The sequence below is a fragment of the Lycorma delicatula genome, chromosome 11 (genome assembly GCF_047948215.1).
Source record: "Lycorma delicatula isolate Av1 chromosome 11, ASM4794821v1, whole genome shotgun sequence".
Lineage (NCBI taxonomy): Eukaryota > Metazoa > Arthropoda > Insecta > Hemiptera > Fulgoridae > Lycorma > Lycorma delicatula.
This window is the reverse complement of record NC_134465.1, coordinates 62,214,955-62,235,742: the sequence shown is the minus strand read 5'-3', so window position 1 is coordinate 62,235,742 and position 20,788 is coordinate 62,214,955.

The window sequence follows — 20,788 nt, the reverse complement described above, 5'->3', positions numbered from 1 at the left end:
AAAAAATAAAATCAAATACAAAGGGTCGCTTTGTTTTCTCGAAACAAAGCGGCGCTATGATTTTGATTAAATGTTTATCTTCTAAAATTTCTGTTGATATAACAACTTAAGGCAGTTTTTTAGTTCCTTGTTCGAAGTAAAGGAAGTATTGTGATCGCAAAAAATTTCGGTTTTCAGATTTCAACGGAATATCCATGTTGATCATCCCTGAATCCATTTTGATTATTTTCGGCGAGACGTCTGTATCTCGCTTGTATAACTCAGAAAATAAAAATATTATTTATTTAAATTTTTGTAATTTTGAATTATTAGAAACTTTAAAAACACGTCGAAAAATTGTTTTTACGATTAATATTAAAAATTGTTTGAAGTATATGTGTGTTGCATACAATACACAAATAACGGCTCTTCTCGTAACTCATGATCACGTTGCAAATCGGTGCCACTAGATTCTGTTGTGCTTTGAATCGGTAATCACTTTTCAAGCGTTATGTGACATATTCATTACACTTCCGTAGCTGTGAACATTCACTCATGTTATTTCTATTGTTATTTATCACAATACTTGTCAGTTTCTATAAGGTTATAATCACGTACCGTTTTCAACAATGAACGAATGTAGAAGTTAAAGAAATTTGTAATAAGTAGATTTTATGGAATATTATTCAATTATTATGTGTTTTTTGAAACGTCAGTTGAAGACGGCTTGTTTGAAGGTATAGTTATGATCAGTATACTACAAAATTAAAGCTAATATTTTATTGGAAGTCGTTGGTAGAAAGAAGTTGCTATAAAGAAATTGTCGTTTGCGAATGAGACACGCCAAATTAATTTACCGGGTACCTTATTATATTCCATTACTTTTAAACTATTTACTATGCATCATATTCTCATTGAATGTGCTTGGTTACGCTGAATTACGTCGAAATATTTAAATTAGTTCATAGAATTGATGGTGTTTTTAAGTAATAATATTTTTATGAATTTTTTAACATTTCTGAAGTTAGGTTTTTATGTATTTTAATATAATTCTTGTTTTAATTTTTTTATAGGCGTATTTTTATACTCTTTCTTCGATTCCTAGGTAGATAATTATTTGTTTGTGATATTTTTCAGAGTGAATTTTTACAATAAATTCAGTTTTATTCATTGTTTGTGAAATAATTTCTCTTTTTATTTTATACATATCTACATTAAAACATTTTTTATTGCAAATTTATGGTCAGCGTTTTCATTTATTCGGATTTTCTTTTAAAATTAGATATGGTACGGAATTGTGGTATTTTAGATTTTCGGGTTCATAACGATGTTGGTTATTCATCCTCCTCTCACAAAAAAAAAAAATCAATAAAATATATTACGTTCATGGTTATTTATAATTATGTAAATTTTTCTATATTTCATTTCCCTACAAGTAAATTCAACAAAATTATCATGGGCTTTTTTTTTTTTTCTTTTTTTTTGTCTTCAGTCATTTGACTGGTTTGATGCAGCTCTCCAAGATTCCCTATCTAGTGCTAGTCGTTTCATTTCAGTATACATCATGGGCTTTTTTTTGCAAATTAACATTGTTTTATGGTAATTAAAAAACGTGCAATCTTTAATAGTCGAAGTATTTTTGAAAAATAATATATTGTAGCGTGTTCGTGGCTCAGTCAGGATACTGAGAGATTAGGAATTGAAAATATTTATATAATTACAGTTTATTAGTTAAATAATATAAATACAATAAGACAAATCAATAATAATGACAATAGTAATAATAATTAGAATAATGACAATAATAAATAAACAAATACTGATAGTAGTAATCACAACCACAACAATAATAATAAATACAGATTACATACAAAACAGAATTTAAAGTAAACGTCAGGATTAATTCACAGGTAGATAAATAATGAAAACCAGAATTCAGTCCCACTGACAAAAGTTATTAGCATGACCGCTAGTCTTAATACATTTAACAGTTAGTCTTGTGTTAACAACAATACTACAATAGGTAAGACAAGTATAAAGTTCTTTTACTGCAAATACTTTTGCTATTCACAAATAAAACTACCTTAGCAATTTATGAATGACATTTTGTACATTATCTCTTTCACCTATAGTCTTACAGTAACTTACTGAACCATTTCTTGTTTTCGTGTACTGGAATTACATGTAACGTCACCATAATCGCACTGAACTTAGTTCATTAGAAATTAACTTCTTCATTGACCTCCTTGAAAAATACTGTCACAGACTGATGTTGTAACGTCTCGCTTAGATTGATTGGCGAAACTGATTTCAACTGGTCTTTCCCGGAGTATTTATACTCCTACCTTCTTTAACTGCCGGATCGAACCCAACTCGAAGCGTGAGGTTGATCGTCCGTTCTCACACGTTCCCATTTAATTCCTACCCTGATCTGGTAACTCTTCTCATGGAACAAACATTGTTTAGGTGTGTTAGTGGGCAGTATTACAAAAGACGATTGTTAAACGGGCAACTAAAAGGGTTTCTTTTAGCCCCTTTCTGGATTCCTCCAATTTTTATATTTTGTACACTTTCTTCTTAATAGGTAGAAATCCGTTAGTCCGTTATACCGGTCTTGTTATAATATTTTAATAGAAAGTAATAATAAGAGAGTGGGAAAAGAAGATGAAAGAAGCTGGAACACAATACCAAATATTGGGTCAGAAACCGAAAGGAATTAGAATGAATTGCCTATAGCGTTTTCAGACGATATAACAGTTTTCTTTTTTTGAGAATAAGCGGCAGAATAAGTTAACCACCTAAAAGAAGTTCCTTTAAAAAAGACAGAATTCTTGACCGCTATCAAAGATTTTACCAAGTCCTTAAATAGGAAATATGGGGAAATCAACAAATTTAATAAATTTAAATATCTGGAAAAAATAATTCAAATTAATTATTTAGGTAAACAATGAAAAAAAGAATTAGAAAGTTGGAAAAAGACTTACCAACTTGGATATTACCGCATAAGTTTGAGGCTAGTGCGTGGAATGTGGGGATGGAATTTTTTAGCATATGAAAACTTCCATACATTACCGAGATTTGGACCCGGAACTTCTGGATGGATGAAAGGCCGATAAAAAGAACATTTCAATAAAAAAAAAAATCATATTATAGTACTGTAAACATACCTGAAAGCCTGTACGCGTTAGACTTCAGTACGAAATCAGGTGAAATAATAATAATAGAAAAAAAATAAAGGAAAATTTTGAGAAAAATCCTTGGTTGAATAAAAAAAGGTGAAACCTAATAATATAAAGTTAGGTGTAATTAAAATTTTTACAAATATAATGAAACTGAAAAAATGTCAGATTTCATCATAAAAAGAAGAACCAAATTCTTCGGCCATTTGATAAGAATGATAATAAGGTCGTATATGCCATATTTAGAACATCACAAAAAATCGAAGGCTTTTTTCATGTATCATTATTATTCTACCACTTTAAAAAAGGCGGACCCAGGGTCCGCCGCGAAAATTTTACATGGTTTATGTTTCATTACGCAATGATTTTGTTAAATATATTTACTAATTATCAGTATCAGTAACTAAATAAAGTTCATGAATTTAGCGTACTAATAAAAAAAAAATTTTACAACGAAAGATCCTGAACATTTCAAAATTCTGTTGAAAATTTTGAACATTTTTACCTGTTTCTTGAGTTTCGATTTTTTAACAGAGCATGTTTTCCATTTTTACCTCCAAATGTCATTTTAGATAAATCGTTTGTATCAAGAAATATAAATCGTTGGAAAGAATAAATCATTCGTGTGCTCGCGCAGCAGCTGGTCGACGCACCACGTGGTTCGCTCTGTGTTAATAGATGCTAAAATAAAAATGTGAGCATATACATCAAACAAAAAAACAAATCCATGCACCATGCTTTTTTATAGGAAAGATATAAGAATAAATAACAATGCCAAGAAAGTATTACAACTTTGTTGTCAAATTTTTCATTTTTTCTTTCACATAAAATCAGTTCATTAAATCAATTGACTTTTCATCTACGAAACTCATTTGAGTTTATGTTTAATTTTTGGGACCGCTATATAATCTGTTATTAAATGTAAGCCTATCTTTTGATATATTACAGTTTGTAATATTACTGTTTTTGTTTGGGATCAGATGTTTCTCTTTATCTCTGTTTGTGTGTGTGTATATATATATATATATATATATATATATATATTACCGTAAAAGTAGGGTTATGAAAACAATAGATAGATAGATTGTATTGTGAAACTTTAAAACCATGCTGTCTGTCTGGGCTTTGTAATTATTAATGTTAAATTAAAGCGACGCTTTAGGTATGAGGTCAATAACAGAATCAATAGTAATTGATTGGAGGGGTAGAAGAGAAAGTTTTAAAGTAGAATTGGAAGGAATTTAATCGAAATTTAATTAATACGTATTGATTTTATACTGTATTAATATGTTACATATAACGTACAAATGTTTACAAAATACATTTATTTATTTTTGTTTCTTTTTTCCTTTATAATAATTAATCTCAAAAATATTAAACAGATTCAAAGCCAAATAAACTTGTTTGTAATAATTCAATTTGTAATATGAAACTTGTATGATTTGTTTTTTTTTTAACGAAGAGGACAAAACAAGACTTTGATGTAAATAAACTTCAAAAAATTTAATCCACAAAATAAAAACTAAAAAATAAATTGACTTTTTTTTTTAGTTTCTACTTTTTTTTAATCAATACTCAATTAAAAACAACTTTTAAATATTTACTTATTTTTTTGTAACCGTCATCATCTGGTGTGCTGCCTTGGTTGGGTAAGTCTCTTACACCATTTGTCTCCATTCATTTTTGTATTCCCTTGTACCGGGTTCTTATTTTAAATCGCAACCCAACTTTAAGTTGGGTTGCGATAAATACTTTAATAAAAATAATAAAATAAAGAAAAATAATTGAAATCAAATTTTTTTTATAAAAAATGTTGAAAGTGCCCATCATTTTCATTAATGCAATCCTTTACCCTCATTCTCACATTCTCTGAAACTTTTCGAAGTGTACGTCTTCCAGTTTTTCGTAATTCTTTTGTTATGTTGGCTTTTAATTCTTCAATAGGTGTATGATTTATTTTTGGATACGCAATCTTTTAGATATCCCCAGAAAAAAATTTGTAGGAGAAAGATCAGGTGATCTAGCTAGCCAAAAACTAGTTATTATTACTCTTTCACCAAATAAATATCTCAAAAGGTCCATTGTTGGTCTTGTCGTGTGACATGTTGTTGAGATCACGAATCTCTCACACTTAATTCTGAATTTGCAATAATCGCGTTACAATTTCTTGGTAGTGGTCTGCATTAAGAGTGTTTTCAAAGAATAAGGGGTCAATTTATTCATCGCTAAAACTTCTTCGCATTCTACACACCAATTTTTTTATGAAGTTGTGAATTCATTATGTGAGGATTTTCGGAGCTCTAGTAGTGATCATTTACGTAACCTTACAGATGAAACTAAACCTCATCTGTAAAAAATACATAATTCTAACTTTAATGCTTCCCCGAACAACTGATTAAACCATTGACAGTATTTGGTTTGCTTAGCATTTCTCCCGCCACAACCCCATTCGGTCGCCCTAAATCATAATACCGAATGTCTGTGCCACAAATAACTACTGAGCCTTAAAACAGTTTAATAATCAGTATTCTAACTAGCTCCTAGAGTTAACCTAAAAGCGTAGCTAACCATTTACAGTAGTGGAGCCTAGCAGCATTATTAACCGGGTCTAATTTATACACATGTAGCTTTAAAAGCACTATACAAAAATTGTCCTTTTATTGCGTAAATTTTCGTAATGATTTGTTAGATGAGTTTAAAAAGCTTACCCTAACATTTTCCAATGTTTCTGATTATTTCTGATTGTATTTCTGTATTACAAACTGTATTACAAGCTGTATTTCTGATTACAAACAGAACCAGTCACTCTATATTTCTTTATCAAACGATGAATTGAAAATTTATTTAGCACAACCTTACCCGGGATCTGCAATTGAAAAGTTTCTTGGCACAATACAAAAGATTTAGTTGTGTTAAATAATTTTCCACAATAAAAATCGTTTATTCCATATTCAAAACCATTTATTTCTTCTTAATATAAAATACAGATAACCAAAATTAATTAACTGTTCACAAAAACAAAAAGAAGAAAAATATAGAATATTATATCAATGATTATAAAACAATAATGGTAGTGCTGCCAATCTCTTCATTTGAAATTATTGTATTAACATTTCTATAAAGTATTTTGCTTTGGTTGCGTTTTAAAACAAACACCCAGTATTGTGGTCGTCCAGAAAATTTGCGCATTGGATGCTCGCAACTTCACTCACGAGTCAAAACCAGTTGTTCTGCTGGTGCTGCACGAAATTTCATAGCTGTAGTGTGATACGGAGTGATTTTACGGGTGTTTATAATGAATAGAAAAAATAAAATTTGCTGACTATAAGATACAATTAGCGATACATTTTTTACGTGCGTAAGTTGTACATCTTGCGGAAATTCATTGTCAGTTTATTGCCGTATACGATGATAGTGTAACGAATGTAGGAAACGGTGTCGTTTATTTACGGTAGGAAGAACTTTTGTTTATGACTAGCAAAGTTCAGGACGCCTTACTCTCATTACTGAACCAGCTGAAAGAACAGATCGATAGACAATGTTAAAGAGAACCGGCATTTCACGTTAGACGAATTTAATGATAAATTTCCTGTTTGTTCACGATCTCTGTTATATGAATTTGTTACTTTTCACCTAAATTGCTGTAATATTTGTGCCTGATAAATGAATGTTGTATAAAAATGAAAACAAAAACAAAACTGCTGTTCTGTCATTCCTGGAACGGTACCAGGAACCGTTTCCGGGATTTCACTGACAGCCAGCATTTCATCGCCGTCAACGGCGATTATATCGTCACTGTTGATGAAACATCAGTTTGGTAATACACACTAGAGAATAAAGGTCAGTCACTTCATATCTGTAGTATCATTCTCGATCGCCCACAAATCCAAAAAAAAAAAATTCAAACACTTTCAATATGCAAAACGATAGCCACAATTTTTTGGAATCGCCAGAAGTGTTTACTATGTGAGTTTATACCCTTCGGATAGACAATTAATGTTGTCTCTTATTTGGAAAATTTGATTAAACTTCGTTACACAATTCAAAATTGCAGGTTTGGTTTTTTGAATCGTGAAGTGTGTTTTATTCATGACAATGGACGTCCACATGCAGAAAAAAGCTAGGAATTTCTTAAAGGTTTCGGGTGGGATCCGCCGTAAAGTCTAGATCTTTCTCCAAGTGATTTTCACCTGTTTAAAAACTTGAAGGAGTTTCTGGGTGGAAACCGCTAAGATGACGACATTCGTAGGTGGCTTTATGGACTGGCAGCAGACTTTGACGACGGAACATAAAAACTAGCGCCACGATTTGACAAATGCCTAAGCTTACATGATGATTATTTGAAAAAATAGCTTAAATATGTAGATCACAATGCATATATTAAAGTTAAAAATAAATACAGGGTTATCATAAAAGAATGGTGCGGTTTTGAACATGGTTTAAATTAAAACAGAATTACTTACAGTTTGTTTTTTATTTTTAAAATTTGTCGTCTCAAACATTTTTTCACATAATTAATAAATTTCAATATGTGCGCCCTTAGTCGCTCAACAAATGTCCAAACGATACTCAACTTCTCTCCAAACATTAGTTAACATTTATTCGTTAATGGTTGTCATTGCTTCATTAATCCTGTTTGTAACCGCTGTTAAGCGGTTTAGGTCGCGAATATTTTGTGTATAAACAACGCTTTTGATGTACCCCCACAAGAAAAAAATCCCAATGTGTCAGGTCTGGACTCCTTGGAGGTCAAAGTATGGGTCCTTGCCGGCCTATCCATCGATCTCCAAATTGTTCGTTCAAAGCGTCCGTGACCGATGCATTGAAATGCGGGGGAGCACCATCTTGTTGGAAATGAAGTCGAAGAATGTTTTCGAGCTAATCCGGCTGAGGAAAGCGATAATGGGTTAACATGTCAAGATACACAACTCCATTAATTGTTTTTTCAGCAAAGAAGAAAGGCCCTATTACACGATTTTTCATCACACCACACCAAACATTAACTTTAGGCGAATCGCGTTGTTTCTCAATAATTGCGTGTGGGTTTTCAAAGTCCCATATTCGTGAATTGTGTCTGTTAACACATCCATTCGCATGGAATGTAGCTTCGTCTGTAAAAATTATATCGTCTAAAAATGATTCGTTTTCACTTATTCTGTCCGACATTTCAACAGCGAAATTGTAACGTTTTACACCATCATCGGGTTTCAATCCCTGCAGTATCTGGATTTTATAAGCGTGTAATTTCAGTTTTTTATGTAAAATTTTGTGAACTGTTGATTTTGGAATACCTAATTCGACGCTTCGTCGGGGATGGACTTCCCAGGACTTCTAATTGCCGATTATCTAATTAGTTCAACCGTTTCGTCTGGTACACTTGGTCTGCCGGTTGATTTCTGTTTCTTCGAATTGTTTGAACCAACATGTAATGTTATTTTTGTGTGGTGGATCTCTTCCGAATTCACGTCGATACGCACGTTGAACTAAAATTACGGATTTTAATTCAGCCATCAATAAAACACACTTTGCTTTGTCTTTATCCGAGAACATAGTAACTCACTAAACTCACCGCAACAACAATATAAGAACTGACGTTGTGGTTACAACTGCTGATAAACAAACTTTTGGGTTGGAGGCTTTCAGGGATACCAATATAACATCTAGAAATTTCCCTATAATCTTCCAATGAATTACTGAAACCGCACCGTTATTTTATGATAAACCTGTACAATAATTTATTATAAAACAAACACAATTTTTCCTTTCTGGACGACCCTTGTAGTTCCCAATCTTTACCCATTATGGGTATATCTTTACCCATTATCTATTAACTTCAACTACCTCACTTCTTTTCTTTTTTTTTTACTAATCCTTCCAGTGCAATTGACAAGATTCAATTCCATCTCCGACCTCCGCGGGGCTAGTGGTAGCGTCTCGGCCTTTCACTTGGAGGTCCCGGGTTTGTATCCCCCCGGTCAGACATGGAACTTTCACACACATTAAAAATCATTCATCTCATACTCAGAAGCAATACTTAACTGTTGACGTGGAGAAAAAAAAGGAAAAATCCATCTAATCACTTGTCTTTAATTAGTTTTCCTTTTTTTATGTTCTTCCTGCATAAGTGCTCTTTCTTCTTTATTCCTTTTCATTACTTCTTAATGCCTAACTTTATTTTTTTTTACTTTCTCCATACTCTCATCTCAAAAGCAGAAAAACGTTTTTGTATCCCGCTAAGAAGAAATTAATAGAGCAATTTTAAAAATATTGTATTATTTTACCTTTTAATAGATTTTTTAAAAGTCAGTCGTCAGGGTGGTTGATCGTCTTATTAAACAAAAACATATTAATTTTTAAAAAATTAATCAAAATTAAATTTTTATAAATTAAAAAAAAAATGATTATATAATATGATTATTTTATCTTTTTTGTTGTTTTTTTTTTTTCACGTTCAGTATCATTAAAAAAGGTTATATAGTAATAGAATTATATATTATTGTCACGTACATTAACCTTCATTTTTTTATTTTTTTTATTTTAGTTATTACAATGGAAAATTTTATTTATCTTTAAAAGAAGAAACAAAAAAAATTAGTTAAGAATAGATGATTAAATGGTTAGGGGTTGATAAATTGTACAACGCAACTTTATTTATATTCAACGAGCTGTGGAGAATTTATTTTTTTTATTTTATTGTTCTCGTTTTGTTTTTTGTATTATATTTTACAGTATTGCTTTATATTTAACTGGTATATTAACCCTACCGTACATTGTATTATTTTCTTTTATTTTATTACATCTCTTTAATTTTTCGGTTCTCTTTTTTTATCATTTGTTTCGTTTATCATTTTCCATATTGAACTGTATTGTCGTATAGTTGAGAAGAACATTGGTATCTCAATGTTGTGCGTGATAGGATAATAAAGTCTTTCTCTACCAACCCAGTTTGACCTTGACATCTCAATTGTCGCTCATTGTTAAAACTTTTGTACGTATATATATATATATATATATATATATATATATATATAAAGAGTGTTTCGCGAAGAATGTAACAAACGTTCAATACATCTTCTACTGGGGAAAAGAAAAAAGAAAGTTCACCTAAAACTATACTCGGAAACGCTTTGTTATCGAGTGTCGGCTGGCGAAAAATTTCGCCCTGATTTCTGCGCGTACAATAAAGTTAATCTGTCTGTAATTCTTGGAACTCAAATTAAAGGGTAAATTTAGAGGTTTTTTTTTTACTTTTAAGACCATAATGGATCACTTTAGTTGATTTTTTTTTTGCAAGTCTTTCTTTTCTTGCTGATTTTTTTGTTTTTCAGCTTTTCTTTTTTGCCAGTAATTTCTAAGGGTTTCAGATCTTCTTGTCGTTTCTTGTTCAGAGTACACCCGGCTTATTGTTTTCTTGGGTTTTGATAGGAATCTTGTTTCTTTATTTTTTAATTTCTCATAGTTTCCGGTTTTCGTTTTTAGGTTTTCACGGGTTATTTCTAATTCCTCCATTTCTTTCTATACTTCGTATAACCAATTCGGTCTGCTTTTCTTGTTTCAGAAAAGTTCGATTATCCGTCTAATAAGTCTGGTCCCTTCCATTTTGAAAATATGTCCTAGAAAGGTATTCTCTTCTTTCTAAATTTATTAGTTATCGGGACGATCGTTTTGTAAATCTCTTCGTTTGGAATAATTCTCTAAATCCCGTCTTTTTTAATGTTTTTCCCGATGCATCGTCGTAGAATCTGTCTTTCAATCTTTTCCAGTTTGTCGATAAACCTTGTCTGGTACGGTCCAAATATGGTTTCGCATCGGTAAAGTATTTCTGGATTGATAACTGAGTTATAATGTCTTATTTTTGTGTTTGTGGACATGCATTTTTTGTTATAGATGTTTTGTTTTTTTATTGTGGCTTTGATGAGTTTATTTATTCTTTCATTCCAGTTTGGATTTTCTTGGAAGTTGTGTGTGATGTTTTCCCCCAAATATTTAAAGTTTTCTACTAGTTCTATGTCATTATTGTTTATTTTTACTTTGCTTATGCATAGTGGGTCTCTCACCATAATTTTGGTTTTTTCGTATGAAATTTTTACACCAATTTTTTCTGCAATCTCTTCCAGTGTTGACAGTTGGTGTCTGGCCTCTTCTATATTTTGGGATATATATATTTTAGAGGTTTTATATAAAATCTAGCTTGAAAAATTGAAGAAAAATAGATTTCAGAACTGTATTTTTAATAGTTTAGAGAAATCTTGGGTAAAAGACAAAAATTGGGATTGAAAAACACAGTATTTTATGCTTGGCGTAAAATAAATGTTAAATTAGTAATAAACACATGAAAGTTTTAAATAAAATTTGTAGAAAATTTTATTCTCAGTCAGGTAGTAAGAATAAACTTTATAAAACTTAAAGTAAGAATTTTGATATTTATTAAAAACGAAACCTATCAAAATGTGGGAAATTTAATTCAGGCATTAAACGAAACAAAATTTTTAATATTACAAAATAAAAGAATTAAATATTTTAGAAAAATAACAATTTATACATAAACAACGGAATAAACTGCTAAAATTTCCTACAACATAGTAGATACAGCACTCTACCTGCCAAACCATATTTTTGATGACTTCATGTATCTCAATAAAGTTATTTTGTATTACACTGCATTACGAATTCTAATAGCTATTACAGTTTTCTTCATTGTATTACACTTTTGTTCATATACTAATGATTTTAAGGGGCTTAATGGATAGAAGTCCAAAGGCGACCTTGGAAGCCAGTTGATTGGTCTTTATGTCCAACCTACTTGTTTACAAACGCCGTATTAAAGTTTTATTTAATTACTAAAGAAAAGTGTGTTGTTCCATCGTGCTGGAAAATAACCTGGTTTTTTGTTATCATGGAACATCTTTCATTAAATCTGGAAAATTATTTTGCAAAATGTTTTAAGTATGAAACACCAGAAACTAATTTTGATAGGTTATGTTTTTAATAAACTTTGAAATTTTTTCGTTTTTATTTAATTTTTGCGGATTATTTCATAAAATTTAACTCAATATTTATTACCCATGTAACAAAGTTATTTTACGTTTAACATTAAGTTTTTTTTTCTACGACAATTTTTTTCACCACAGATATCTGGAAGTAACTAAAAACCTACAATTTTTAAGGTCAAATTTCATATTAAACCACAAAATTTATCCCTTAATTTGTGTTTCAAATATTACAGTCTAATTTTACCGAAAGGGCAGAAATCAGGGCGAAATCTTTTACCAGCCGACATTCTAACGAAGCGTTTCCGAACCTATGCTTATATTTCATTTCTTCTTTATTTTCACCAGTATAACATATCCTGAAGGTTTGTTACATTCTGTATACACACACAGAGAAGCGTGGGACAGAATGAGCTGTGTAGGCTCCCCGCTTAGCTCGCTTCAGTCCCCATTCTCGTTTAGCCAGAGGTACGCCCCCTGGACCCTTGCAGTGTTCGTTATTTTCATGGTTGTGAAAATGATACTGATAAATAACTATTAAAATATTCAGGGTTTATAGAAATCTGAAAAAGAAACTATATTACAAAATACAGAATAGCAGTAACTATGGTAACAAAAGTACACACACCTTTGATGACGAAAAATTATTTTTGTTGCTATGGTGACAGAAATATAGTAATGAAATAAAAGGATAAATTTTTGGTTTTTCTTCTGAATAGGTTTAATTCACAATTTCATCCCCAAGAGGACTAGGGATTGAAAATTTTCCCTGGTACAACACAAACGTATCCTGAAAATTTGAAAGCAATCGATCGGTTGGTTGTTGCTTGTTGCTGTTACAGACAAAATTAACATAAATTTCACGAAAAAAGATTTCCAGATTACATATATATATATATATATATATATAAAGAGTTATATATAAAAAGTATAAAAGTTATATATAAGTTATATATAAAGTTATATATAAAAAGTATATAAAAAGTTTGTCCGCCTTATGTATAAACCGCAAGACGATGATATGTATGAAAGTGAACGAAATGTAGTCTTGTACAGTCTCAGGTCGACCCTTATTGAGGTGTGTGGTTAATTGAAACCCAACTACCAAAGAACATCGGTATATACGATCTAGTATTCAAATTCGTAAAACTCACGACTTCGAAATAAGCTGATTTCGAGAATTCTTTGATTCAAATCCTACGGATACTTTTATACGGATTTGAGTACTAGATCGTGTATACCGGTGTTCTTTGGTGATTGGGCTTCAATTAACCACACATCTCATGAAGGGTGGACCTGAGGCTGTACAAGACTACACTTCATTCACTTTTAAACATATCCTCTGAAGTGCGGGTTTCTCAGAGGCTAAACAGAAAAAAAGAGATCCTGTTACAAACAAACCCATAGATAGATAAATTTTCGGCTTTATATATATCATCTGGAAATCTTTTGTCGTGATATTTATGTTAATTTTGTCTTTATGTAAATGTTTTATTAAATAACGGAGAAGAAATATTAATATCATGTACTTGTTATACAGTATTCATTTTTAGTATAGTACCTATTATTACGTTTTATAATAAGGTTAAAACTTTAATGTTATTCTAAATTTCAGGGGTGAAATACCCCGTATTAAAGTGATAGTATGAAGTAGATATTATAATTATTATACGCTTTTGTATTTTAATAAAAAAGAGACAAGAGCGAGTTGGAGGAAGCAATGGAGGGGAAATTTTATACTAGGGTAAGCATTAGTCAATTGTAATAAAACGTAGATAAGAAAGAACATTACAGTTTGTGTAATGAAGACAATATACGGTATATAATATAATACTGCGTTGATTTCATTCGAAATGTTTTACAGAAAAAAAGTCATTATTGCCATTTACCCTTTTTAAGATAAATTTTATTCTCGTTATTTATTACTATGAACTTTTTCTTTTTAGTATGGCAATTTAAAGGATGATAAACTCGGTGATCGTTCATTATAATGAAATTTACGTTTCAATTGACTTTTTAGGTTTTATTTTTCAGTCTTCTCCGTTAGAAATTGAGAACTACTCAAAGTGTAATGATTATTTTTATATTCAACAGTTGATATATTGCTGAATAAACTTATAATAAAAAAAATCATGTTTATTTGATAGTTGATGGACTGGAAATACTATTCCTCAATAAATAATTTTTTTCATTCGATCACAGTAAGGAAGTATCTGTATGAGTCTACATTAGATGATTCTGTACGTTCTAACGCTAAGATATATCAAATCCTAAACAGTGGAATAAGGTTTTGCATGAAGGAAAATCTATAGGAATTTTATCTTCTCATAAAGGAACTGCAAAAATCTACATTTAAATAATATCTTTTAAGTTAATGAATGTACATTTGTTAAAAACTCTTTTTATATATAGATATTAAAAAATATAGATATATATATTAAAAAAGTGTAAGCCGCTACATTTCTATTACCAAAATCTGTTATTAATTTAGTATTTTGTTTAAAAATTACATGTTAAATATATGTAATTGAAAATAGATATACAATAATAAATAATAATAAATTTTTAAGTGTTCTACATAAGCAAAAAATAGAAAAAATTGTTACAAAACTTTTACCGGCCCGATTTCAGTTATTAAACAACAAATAATCATAAGAATTGTATTATTTATGTAAATTTGATATGTATTGCATGCAAATGAAATCGGGCCGGTAAGAATTTTGTAACAAATTTTTCTTTTTTTTCGTATTATATGTAATGCTTAAACATTGTTTATTATCTATTATTGTATATCTATTGTCTATTAAATATATTTAACATGTATTTTTTTTTTTTTTAAATAAAATTCTAAATTAATAACAGATTTTGATAATAGAAATGTAGTGTCTTTTCCGTTTTTGATATAACAATCGTTTTGTTAAAATTAATTTTATTTGTATTACAAAAATTTTTGTTTTTTGATGGAAGAAATGATATCTGCGAAACTCTTACTGTACGGTTTACAATTTCATTGTAATTTTTTTTAATATCACTGCGTTTTATTGGTTTTTCTTTTATTTTTTTTATCAATTAATGATTGTTATCTTATGGATTTATTATTAAAATTTATTGCCTTAGAACAAACAAATTAAAATTTTGCGGGCAATTTTTTTTTGTTGATAGTCATATCATTCATTTTATACCATATTTCTCCGTTTTAATAAAACTAGTATAATGACCTTTACGAATCGAAAATCCGTGATGTAATATTGCACTATTACATTATTGCATTATTTACTTTGTAAATATAACCCTCGATTTTTATCGTTAAATTCCATTTTACCTATCGATTTTATTTCTGTTTTATTTATTCCTTTTTTAATAAAACTGGTATACTCTCTTATTAACTAATACTTTTATTAATTTTTTTTTTGTTTTAAGTGATGGGAATTAAAAAAATTGTTACATCTTCAGTACTTTCATTTACATAAGAGCATGTACTATTAAAACAAACTGTAGTTTATTTTCTTTTAAATTTTATTATTTCAAGAACATTATCAAGTTTTTGTATGCTACCTAGTACTATTAAGTACTGCCATCTAGCGGTGCGATTCGTAAAGGTACATTAAAAATAATTAATAAAATGACAATTCTAGCCGAAAGTAAAAAATATTTAGAACAAACAATGAACGGTATGGATGAAGTCCTACGCAAGAAATGCCGCATAAAAATAAACAAGAACAAAACGAAACTAATGAAATGTAGTAGAAATAACGAAGATGGACCACTGAATGTAAAAATAGTTGGAGAAAAGATTACGGAGGTAGAAGAATTTTGTTATTTAGAAAGTAGAATTACTAAAGATGGACGAAGCAGGAGCGATATAAAATGCGAATAACACAGGCGAAACGAGCCTTCAGTCAGAGATATAATTTGTTTATATCAAAGATTAATTTAAACGTCAGGAAAAGATTTTTGAAAGTATATGTTTGATGCGTAACTTTATATGGAAGTGAAACCTGGACGATCGGAGTATCTGAAAAGAAAAGATTACAAGCTTTTGAAATGTTGTGCTACAGGTGAATGTTAAAAATAAAATGGGTGGATAAAGTGACAAATGAAGAGATGTTGCGGAAAATCTATGAAGAAAGAAGCATTTGTAAAAATATAGTTAAAAGAAGAGACAGACTTATAGGCCATTTATTAAAGTATCTTGGAATAATCGCTTTATTATTGGAGGGACAGGTAGAAGGAAAAAATTGTGTAGGCTGGCAACGTTTGGAGTATGTAAAACAATTTGTTAGGGATGTTGGATGTAGGAAGTATACTGAAATGAAACGACTAGTACTAGATAGGGTATCTTGGAGAGCTGCATCAAACCAGACAATTAACTGAAGACAAATATATATATATTATTATTATTATTATTATGCTTTTACGGCCAACATGAAACCACTTAAGTCAATTTTAGTTGGATCTTTTTTAAGAAAAGCGTGTTATTTTACTCTTCCGAGCTGCCCAGTATTTCTTCATCCGTTCAGATCTTGCTTTCTTTTCTTCATCCGTAAATACCCTCTCGTTGTATTTTGTCGTTTGTCTGTCTTTTGTTTAAATCTAATGTTTTTGTGTTTTAGATTTGTAATTTTTCCAGTTTTATTCTGTAGGTCAGTCAGGGAAATTCCTAATTCTTTCATATGTTCTCTAATTTCTGTGATCCATCCTACTTCTAGCTTCTAGCTTTTGGTGTTTTTTATTGATACACGTTCTGACAATTCTCCTCTCTATTTTCAGAATTTTATCAATTCGGTTTTTCTGAGTGATTTTAAAAAGGGTCTCGATTCCGTAGGTGACTTCTGGCTGAACTGCAGTTTTATAATATTTAAGTTTTGTTTTAGCCGAAAGGCATTTTTTGTTATATGTTGACCAAGTTAATTTTTGGGATTTAATCATTTTATTTGTCCTATTTTACTATGTCACTTTTTCATTTAAATTATAAGTTATTATTTCCCCTAGATTTTTAAATTGTTTTACTATTTTAATTTTCTGATTGTTTACCGTAATGTGCTCTATTACCAGAGGATCTATGGCCATCAGTTTCGAAAGAGATATGAAGCCCTATCTTTTGTGCTAGGTTTTGAAGGCTCATGATTTGTGTGTTGAGTTCTTGAATATTATTTGCTAAAAGAGCGAGGTCATCTGCAAATCCCAGGCAATTTAGTGTGATGGAGTTTTTCTTAGTACCCATTTTTATATTTTTGTGATTTATTTCATACCATTTTCTCATGACAAATTCGAGGGCGCAGTTAAAAAGGAGTGGTGAGAGGCCGTCACCTTGCCTCAATCCAGTTTTTATGGAGAAGGGTCGAGAGGGTTCACTTCTGAATTTCACTCTGGACTGGATATCGGTTAAAGTTAATTTTTTCATGTTTACTAGTTTAGGGCGAAGGCCCAGGTTTCTCAGAATATTCAGCATGGATGGTCGGTGTATACAATCATAGGCCCTTTTAAAGTCAACGAAGGTGATTATTAGTTGTTTTTTCCGTCTTTTATATATGTCCATCATATATATATATATATATATATATATATATATATATATATATATATATTAAAGAAACTATATTAAAGAAACCCCTAGTATAAATTAATCCTACTTTCGTACTCATGCCTCAAAACGTAAAGAAATTTATTTTCACTCCCACCATGCGACCAAAAGTAATATCAAACTTTACTTCGAAAAAAGTCACTAAAAATAATAAGTGAACGTACATGGTTTTTTATTATAGTAATTTTATTTATAGTTATTTCTGATTAAATATTTATAAAATGAAATTTCAATGTATCTTACGTGTTTACTGCAAGTTTTTATTAGTAGTCGGGGAATATTTACCGATATTAGTTTTAGTATTTATACAGTAAGTTTAATTTTGATTTAATCTGTGATGTATAAACAGCTTAAATTTTTTGAAATTTTTCTAGATTAAAATTTCATAAGGTTGTTATTACCGGAAATAGATTTTCCAGATGTAATTATTTAATTACGATAGGACTGTAAAATTTAATTTTATTCTAACGATTTTTTTTTTCTTTTCGTGGTAAATTAAACCCAGTTGATATTAATATACTGTGTATGTAATGATGTAGAGAATTGTTTACAAAATATATTGAGATTTATCAGGGTGTGTTGAATTAGTTTTTGGGATATGGAGAGAGGGTGGTTGTAGCATCTTTGTTGGTTTTAGATTAAAATGTTGAATTCTGCGCCGCGTTAGGGATGAGTTAGTTTATTGTGGTGGTGGTAGTACTAGTAATATCTACGATGAAGAGGGTTGTTGGGTTGAGTATTTGATAAATGTTGTGGATGGTTGCGTATGATGAGTGGTGGGTGCTGAGTGAGAAAGCGTTTGGGGATTGAAGACAGAATTTTATTGGTAGAGATAATGGTGGGGAAGGGCGATGTTGCCGTGGTTTTTGGTTGCACGATTTACGGATACTTGTTGTAGTACTTTGTATAGCTTGATTTAGCAATCTGTTTGAAGTAATTCCATTCTTCCTTTTCTTCTTCTAATTCTTCATCGTCTATCATATTTTCTTCTGCTTCCTTTCATTTGTCATCAGTCTTCTTCTCTTACTCTTTGTTTTATACGACAATATTCGTTGTTATGCTCTTCTTTTCCGTATAACTAAATTATTTTATTTCTTCTCCTTTACGTCTCATCTTGTCTTTTACATTTCTCTTATTTCTTGATATCGTAAATTGAATTTTTATCTTCCTTTTTTCTTTATTCGTTTTTTTTATATTATTATTTTTTTTAAATATCTAACTCATATTTTACAGTTAAAAACTATCTTTCTACATTTTTTTAATTTTTCATAAAATCTTGTTATTTTAAATTCGATTTTTTAGTATTTTCAAAGTGTAATATTACATTTAAATTTTCCGTCAAAATTTGATACCGTAGCGCTGTTTCATAAGAAATCGAATTTGTACATTGATTGTTATCATTTTTAAAATGGTACGATACTTTTCGGTTACTTTTACTTGCTTATTCAAATTATTATCTATCCGTAGGTGTACTAATCGTTTCTAATTTTATCTGTCCATTGCAGTACATCTTCCTTCAACTATCTTCTCTTTCTCTCTAATTTCGTGGACTTCTTGGAAGTCTAGAACTGATTGTCGTTTTTTTCTTTTTCTTTTTCCTTTCACTTGTATTAGGAATATTACCATAACTTAGAATTACTTCTCTCTCTATTTTATCAATCATTCTCTTCTACTCTCTTTAAAATTTACTTTTGTTTGTTTGAAACGATTGATAAAAATAAATTTGATACAATATGATCAAGATCATTAATCGTCCGTCAATCTGCTTCCTTCATGTGTATTTTCCTTCAATTCCCTGTCTTTCTTTTTCCCATATAGTCTCCGGTAATTACCGATCAGATAATACTTCACAGGATGAATGAGTGTAAATGAAGTGTAATCTTGAACAGTCTCAGTTCGACCGTTCCTGAGATGTGTAGTTAATTGAAACCCAACCACCAAATAATACCGTTATCCACGATCTACGCCTTCACAATTCCCTTTCTTTTCCCTGTTTTGCCTCCGGTAACTACCGTTTAGATAATTCTTCAGAGGATGAATGAGGATGATATGTATGAGTGTAAATGAAGTGTAGTCTTGTACATTCTCAGTTCGACCATTCCTGAGATGTGTGGTTAATTGAAACCCAACCACTAAAGAACACCGGTATCCACGATCTAGTATCAAATCCGTGTAAAAATAACTGGCTTTACTAGGACTTGAACGCTGTAACTCTCGACTTCCAAATCAGCTGATTTGGGAAGACGCGTTAACCACTACACCAACCCGGTGTTGTCGCCTTCAATTCCCTAAGTATAACAAACCCTACTACGTGGGGATTTCCACTACGTTCTCCGTCTTTTTCAGAAACTTTAGTGAAAATATCTAGTTGTTGTTTCCATGTTAAGATTTCCTTTTCCTTCATTTTTCCTGATCTCGGACAATCCAAGAATTGAAATTTTATAATCGAGTAACTCTTTCAAGAATTCCTATTTTTTCCATTTATCCTTCAGATATTCTAAGTTCCATAAATCCTTGTACGAGGACGACTTCAATGGTTTATCCTTAATTTCTGGCCAGTATCGTCTCTTTTTTTTTAAATCACTTACATTTCATTTTGTATATAAGTTGACGTTACTAAGATTTTTACGTCTTGATTAATATTTTGTTAAAAATTCTGCAAATTTTATTTAAAAAAATTTTTCTATTCACGTGTCATCCCGTAAAAACAGAAAAAATACAAGACAATATCGATCTTTGTGACAGTTTGATAATAGTACCTTTTTAGCCTTTCATTCGGGGGTCCTGGGTTCAAAGGCCATGTCAGATATGGCATTTTCATATTCTAAAAAAATTCATTTCCGTATTCCCAAGTACAAACTTTTCTATAAGCTTTTGTGGTGAATTATTTCACCAAAGTATTTGAATGACTTTCCCGGTCAAATCCTACAATACCTTCATTGAAAACTCTTGTATATCAAACATTAATGGTTTGACTTACAAAATTAAAATAGAACCAAAAACAAATAAATTTTTTTTTTTAAAGATAGGGAATAAATTTTAAGAAAGTTTTCTAA